Consider the following 7,658-nt stretch of genomic DNA (forward strand, 5'->3'; position numbering starts at 1 on the left):
CAATACGTTAACACCTTGTGACATTTTATAGTCTTTTCATATTATCTACTGTTAAGTAGAGCACATTATAATATCATACTCTTCCGGAAATAACATAAAATAGAATAATTCGTCGTCGTCATAGCGTACTCTTATCAGAGCGTAGCTTCTCTCACAGCAACTTTATACCAATTTCTATTCTGTGCAATCCTTGTTGCCTTATTCCTTAGAATAATTAATATTAATAAATAAACAGTTGATAAATTGTTTTAAATATTATAAGAATTTTTATACGTAAAAAGAAAAGGATTCTCTCTTGAGTTAAAAAAAAAAATAAGCTGGAGTTTTTAGTTGCGGCAGAGAAACCGAATGTTATTATGTTAACCGATACTTTCAGTAAGAATCCGTGTATCAAAAACCAATTTGAGGAGAGCGATTTGACAATTACAGTTTATCAGGTCTTCTTTTCAAAAAATGTTGAAGGTAGGGGTGTGACTTTTTTTTTTGTCCTAAGAAGATTGCTCAAACTGTTATTGATTCTAATGAGTTAGATTTGGGTGATACTATTTATTTGAATATATGTTTTACCTAGGCCTATAGTTTGTGCTCAAGTAACAGCCAGGATCAAAATGATATTTTTATAGACAATCTAAATACCATTCTTAAATTAAATCATTCGCACTTACTTATGGCTGGAGATTTCAATTTTGGAAGATTGGATTGGGAAAGTCAGTGTTCATCTTATTTTGAAAATCATGAAGGGTCCAAATTTATGTCATGGTTATATGACAATTTTTTATTCCAGCATGTAGGCCAGTTTACTAGATTTTTAGGGATGGTCAAACTCCAAGCCAACTTGACCTTGTGATTTTAAATGAGGAAGGAATGGTCGACAATATGTATTATGACTCTCCTATAGGAAAGAGTGACCATTTGGTTTTGATATTTAATTTTTATTGTTATATTGAGTCCCAGGACAGTGTATCTTTAATTCCTAAATATCAATTTAGTGACTATATTAGTATAAATAAAGTACCGTATCTCCTGAGGAGATAGATTGAATAGAGAAACTTTTGTCTCTCGGTGGTGAGGATTGTTGATATATTCCTAAAGGAAAGAGAAAGACTGGTAAAGACAAAGAGCCTTTATGGATGACAATAGAGCTTAAAAATTTGATTAAGCAAAAACGGAAAGCATGGTTAAAATACAATCATTGTCCTAGTTATAAAAATAAGATGGAGTTTAAAGAAAATAGAAACCGAGTTACTGCTTCGAAAAGAGAGACTATTTGAAATTTTGAAAGGATGATTGCGAATGAGATTAGAGAGAAGCCAGAGTCTTCTAAAACTAAAGTCAAACCGAGATTATCTACACTAAATGATGAAAATGATATGTCCTTCAGGGATGGTGGAATTAAGGCAGAAATGCTGAACTCCTTTTTTCCACTGTATTTACTAATGAGAATCTTGAGCAAATTCCAGATTTGATATGAAATGAATTGTTAATGTTTGTTCGGAGTTTGATAGTACACTAGGTATAGTGGAGGATTTTTTAAAGAAGACGAAAGTTACGAAGAGTCCTGCTCATGATCAAATCCATCCTTAGTTATTGAGAGAGACTAAATCAGTTGTTTCGATACCCCTTAGTATAATTTTCAGTAGGTGCTTGAAGAAGAAGTTGTTCCTGCGGACTAAGGAGGCGCACGTTGTACCTATTTTTTAAAAATGAGCAAAACTGCCGTAAATAATTACCGACCTGTCAGTTTAACATCGGTGTGTTGTAAATTATTGGAAACTATTATACGGGATAAATTGATAATCCACCTAGATTTTAATAATTTAATATCTTGTAAACAACATAGTTTTAGGGCTGGATGGTCAACGGTAATTAATTGTTAGAGGTCATTGAGCATTAGTCGAAATTATTGGATGAAGGAAAAAGCACTGATGTGGCCTATCTCGATTTTTAAAAAGCCTTTGATTCCGTCCCGCATGTTAGGTTATTAAAAACAAGTCCAGGCATAGGGTATTACAGGAAATTTGCTTTCGTGCATTAGTACTTTTTTTACATAATACATACATTAACATTGGTTAACGGTCATTTTTTCTGATTGGTCCAATGTGTCAAGTGGGGTGCCCCAGGGTAATGTTCTGGGGCCAGTTTTATTTTCAATTTATATAAATGACTTGCTGTAAGTTTCATATTCCAATATTTTAATGTTTGCTGACGACACCACTGGTTAAATGAGTGGCAACTTCCATTTAACTCTACGAAATGTAATATGTTGTATTTAGGGAAAAGTAATCTTAAGGTTGAATATTTTGTTTGTAACAATAAAATAAAAGAAAGCTTTACTGAAAAGAACCTAGGCGTGATTTTTGACAATAAATTATCCTTTGAAGACCATATAAACAAAGCAGTGGCCAAGGCTAACAAAATGGATAAAGATATGTTTTTTTATTATATATGTCCTTAATACGTCCTATTTTAGAGTACAATAGTTGTGCATAGACTTAAATATTTAGGACTTCCCACATTAGAATACAGAAAGGCAAGGGCTGACATGATTCAAGTTTTTAGGATTATTCATGGAATTGGTAATATTGATATGAATCAATTTTTTTTAAACACACTAAGACCAGATGTTATGACTTTAAGTTTTACAAAAGTAAGTCGCGATTGAATGTAAGAAAATGCTCATTTGGATGTAGCATGGAATATTCTTCCACATGAGGTTGTTAATTCCTCTAGTTTGAACCAATTCAAATCATTATTGAACACTCATTACAAGGACATAACATTTAAATTCGTTTTTACATATCTTTAATTCAACATTATTTCATCATGAAATGACCATTAATACTACATTTTCATTGGCTGGATCCTCCAACCGTCATGTGTAACAGGAAGCGAATCTGTCAAGACGTTTGATGGGTCTAATAAGCTACAAGCTTTTCATCGACCCGCTATCATCAAGCAAGTATCCAGAGGTGACGGAATTAGGGGGTGCTTTGTTTGAGAGTAATGTGTGACCGGAAATGGTCTGCAGTCAGTTGGTTGTTACCATGCGCCAGTGATGTTGGAGTATGTAGTACAGCAATATGAAACTATCATGTAGGCCTAATAAATGAATAAAGTTCGGAGTTTGTCGGGTAGTGAAATGATTATTTCACATTTTAGTGCTCCCTAATTCATAAGTGTAAGCTAAATTACGGTGATTAATTTATTTAGCGAAGATATGGAGACAATTATTTCGAATCCCTCTTTCCAAGAGGGGATGCAAATGCTTTGTGAAAATGAGTACCGTTTTCACAAAGAAATACACCCAACTGGTTAGCTAACAATTATGTCAATGTTACATGAAAACCTGGGAAGGAAGGTGCAATCACGTTGTTACCTAGTGAACGTCTGTACTGTATGGGGGAGGGGCTGCTGATACTGTGTAGCGGGGGACGATGAGGCATAAGACTAAGCATAACAAAGACAGTGGAATTATATGTGATAGAGAGTACACTTTCGGAAGAAATAAATTAAAATAAGAAAAAAAAATAACTAAGAATAATTCATTTGCAGAAGTACCTTGTTTAAGTATTATACAATGCTAAAAATGCGGCTCTTCTAGCCCTGGCTTGGGCAAGGCATCCATGTGCAAAGCAGTGGTGTTTGTTTATCCATGAAAAAAGCACGCCGGGAAAGTTTGCCTTACCAGGAAAAGGTGACGTATCTAGCTTATGACGTATGCATGCTAACTAATGTGAGTGTGGCGTCACCAAAAAATGAATATTTTCTATTATAACCAAAATATTAATAACTACAAAGTTTCTGGGCGTAAATTCCCTTAATACGAATGAAGGGTTGCACAATCTCCTTGCCATACAAATTACAGCTCCCACTGACGTCTCAGTCGAGAAATATGGGTAGCTAAGGTTTTTCTCGCAAATCTGACTACGAAACCATATCCAAATTTCACGAACCCTGCTTCAAGCAAATATAAATACATTGTATAATAAAATGCCTCCAGCGGGATTCGAACCTGTGAACTCTCATTGTCAAGGCGAGCGTTATACACATTAAATCAAAGAGGCTTGATGGTTGAACAGATTAAAATATCCGTCAGGTACCTTGTATAATGAATACACAATGGTGCACCTGAGGACGTTAAAGCAGATAAATCTGGAGGTACGGCTGGAAATAAATAGTAACATATAATATATATCAAGATAGCCGTTAACACTGTTATGTTATATTTAAATCATCAATGAAAGGTAAATAAAGTGTTCGAATAAAGAACATGAGGTTACATCGTGTAGCTTAGCTCTCAACAAATGTTGTCCTATAAATAAATACATTGTGTAATATTGGTCAGGCAATAACTCCAACAACTTCCTATTTCCTTTTTTATACTGTGAAACAATATCGATTGAATATTAAATTCCAGAACACTGACGTTAGGCCTATCCGATGTAATCTACTCTGTGAATTTATGTTTCCTACTAGCTGAGTTTATTAACATCCTACACGCAGTATTGACCACCACCACCACCACAACTGCAACAAAAGGGTTTTTTTAACTAGTATTTGAAATTTATTTTATGATGAAACATACAAAAAATCGAACAAAACTGAAGACCTTGAAATTGGATAATTTTAACAAAAGATTACTGGCGTTATAATATTATCTCGATTCGGCCTCTGTGATTGTACGTTTTGCACCATATTTATTTATTTCCTCCATGAGTGGACTGAAAAAGTGTTTAGCATTAAATTCGATTGTATCGCTAGAGTGCAGGTGGCATAGATTTAAGGTGGGCTTGGTCTTATTCAGGTAAATGTATCCGATTTGTAGGGAACAGTAGCCACAATTTTATAAATGTATTCATTTGTTGTGAAACTTATTATGCCATGCCAAAATAATACGGAGAAATATATAATTTTCTGACTAACAACCACAAATGAATGTGTAACATTAAAAAAAAACTGTACGTTTCAAATATTTTCATTGGATTGCACTGCACCAGGTAGATCGCAAATAAAAATATTAAAAAGTTTCGGCTCATGGACTGATTTTTGTTGTAACCCAGACGAAATCATTAACCAATATTTTACCCCTAAGTAGTTTTTTCCATTCAGATATGAAAATAAGCACTGCCTAAGGAGTCTACAAATAGTACCAGGTCTGTGAAGTTGCAAGGAAAACTAAGTGGTCAACCCGGTCAAATGCGAAAGTCCAATCCAGAAAGATAACATTCACGTGCGTAGGGCTCTTTCATCAATAATCTTTGCCCGTGGTGGAATACAGTGCTGAGAAGGGTTGTTGTGCATGATGGACAAATATATGTTGGTATTAATTCGGAGATTCATGTGCACAATGATACGATCAGCAACAACCCTCTCAAGCAATTTTTCTACCACTGAGCGAAGATATGCCTGTAATTTGTAATTCAGGAACGGTCACCATGTGTATAGACAGGGACGACATTTTTCCGTATTCAATTCCACTGGAGCTTAGCCGAGTCTAAGAGACAAATTAAATAACTCTGTATGTGAATCACAGATAAATGTAGCACTTATTTTTAAAATAGAAGTAGTAATGTTGTCAGGTTCTCAGGACCAACTTATTGATTAACTTCAATAGGCCTACATTTTAAGGAGTTGCATGCATGTGCATGCAACTCCTTAAAATGTAGGCCTATTGAAGTTAATCAATAATGGCTCTAAAATTTGCCAACGGGGAAGGGGGCTCCGTGTGTCCAGCATCGAAAAATATGTTGTTTTTTTTTAATTTTTATTAAGATCGTCCGCCGGACTATTTTGGCCGATAAAAGCAGTAAACTGGGCCGATTTTAGCCGCTAAAAACTGTCCCCTTTGGATAAGATCCGTCGGCCTGGCCACTTGTTACTCGTGTGCTGCTACCCCTAGGGTATGATTGATTCTCTCATAGAGTGGAGGGAAGTAATTTATGCTCTCCCACACTTGCAAAATCTTTTGCAGTGACAAAATGATTCGTATTAAGCTTTTGTGAACGTGTGTTGCGTCGCAATAATCAGTGGTGGCGCTAGGATGCGGAGAGAATTTTACCCTTAGAAAAGACGACAAACCACAATTCGTTGGGGCAAAAATAATTATATGTATATTCTACATATTAGTAGACTACCTATATAAGAATATAGGCCTATAGTCGATTAAAAAGCCTCTGAAACCCCTAAATTGTAATATTTTTCGGGGGCTTCTTCCCCTAGACCACTTTCGAAGCATTTATTCGACACCCGACAACGCCCACTTTGCTCTCGCGGGGAACTTTCCCCTGCCAAAAAAAAATGTCGTACCTTGCCCCTCACTTGCCCCACCCCATCCCTCCACCCCTCCCAGATTTCATACGTTGGCAGCGCCAGTGGTAATAATTACAGTCGCACTATGTAATAAAGTCTCTGTAATAATTGTGCTGTTGCACTTTGTAATAACTGTTTGTCACACTTTGTAATAAAATGAGCTGTAACTCTTTCACACTTCGTAATGAAACGTGATCCATGTTATATTCTATTTCATGATTTATGATAACTTCTCCACAGGGAACCGAATTTGATTTCCTCTGTTTCGTATTAAATCATTTTTACGACGATGGAAAAACTCCAATCTCACTACACCCCCAACCTTGGATATAGTGGGGATTGGAGGGTGTCGGGTCCAAATCCAGAAAGGGTCTAATTTGATATTTCTCGTATTTCGGATTATAATAATTTCGGATTATATAATATGTCCGACATTGGGGTACGGTTCTAATTTTAATGAACCCCCAGTCGGTCAGGTCATCAAAATGGTATGTCGAAAGGATCGGGTTCAAATCCTGAAGCAGTCTAGTTGATTTTCCATTTTGTATTATTTCATCGGTAAGTCGATATATGGTATATGGCTGTTACGGCCGATTATCAATAAAAAGAAAGTCTACGTTTTACTTGGATAGAAAAGCCTTTTATTTACCATCATTCTCAAATGCTAAGACGGTAAATGTTGTTGTTTTCCATAAAATACACAACGTTAACAAACAACTATAACTATCAGCTAAACTATTAGACAAAGTCAGTTTCGTTTCTGCTAGTTTTTTTAACAGTATAACACAGACGAACTTTTTCATGTACCTGGTTATTCTATACATAAGCGTGATAGACTAAATGATTCCAGTTGGGAAGGTTTAATATACTTTTCTGCACTGAAGCCAGGGTTATAGCTCTCGACATTCAGAAAGGTTTTGACCGTGTGTGGAACAAGGGGCTCTTAGTTAAGCTGGTAGCATTTGGTATTCAAGGACAGCTGCCAAACTGGATTACATCTTTCCTGTTCAATAGAAAACAATCAGTAGTTCTGGATGGCCATACATCTTCAGAGCGACCGATAACTGCAGGCGTCCCACAAGGGAGTGTATTGGATCCTACTTTCTTAATTTTTATTGATGATCTGGCATCCCATGTTTATAATGACCTGCATTTCTTTGCTGATGACTGCACGTAGTTGTGAATTCCGTGGAAGATTGGATTCAGTATGCAGACTCAGCAGACCTGGGAATGCTTGAAGCCTGAGCTGATGCCTGGTGTAATAAATTCAACGCAAAGAAGAAGAGGAGTTGATTATCAGCAGGAAAAGCAGGCGCGTAACAGGGGTCTTGGGTCAGGGAGGGTGGCAT

The sequence above is a fragment of the Anneissia japonica genome, unplaced genomic scaffold, assembly GCF_011630105.1.
Source record: "Anneissia japonica isolate Jap-2015-1 unplaced genomic scaffold, ASM1163010v1 scaffold27830_len515607_cov181, whole genome shotgun sequence".
NCBI classification, from domain to species: domain Eukaryota; kingdom Metazoa; phylum Echinodermata; class Crinoidea; order Comatulida; family Comatulidae; genus Anneissia; species Anneissia japonica.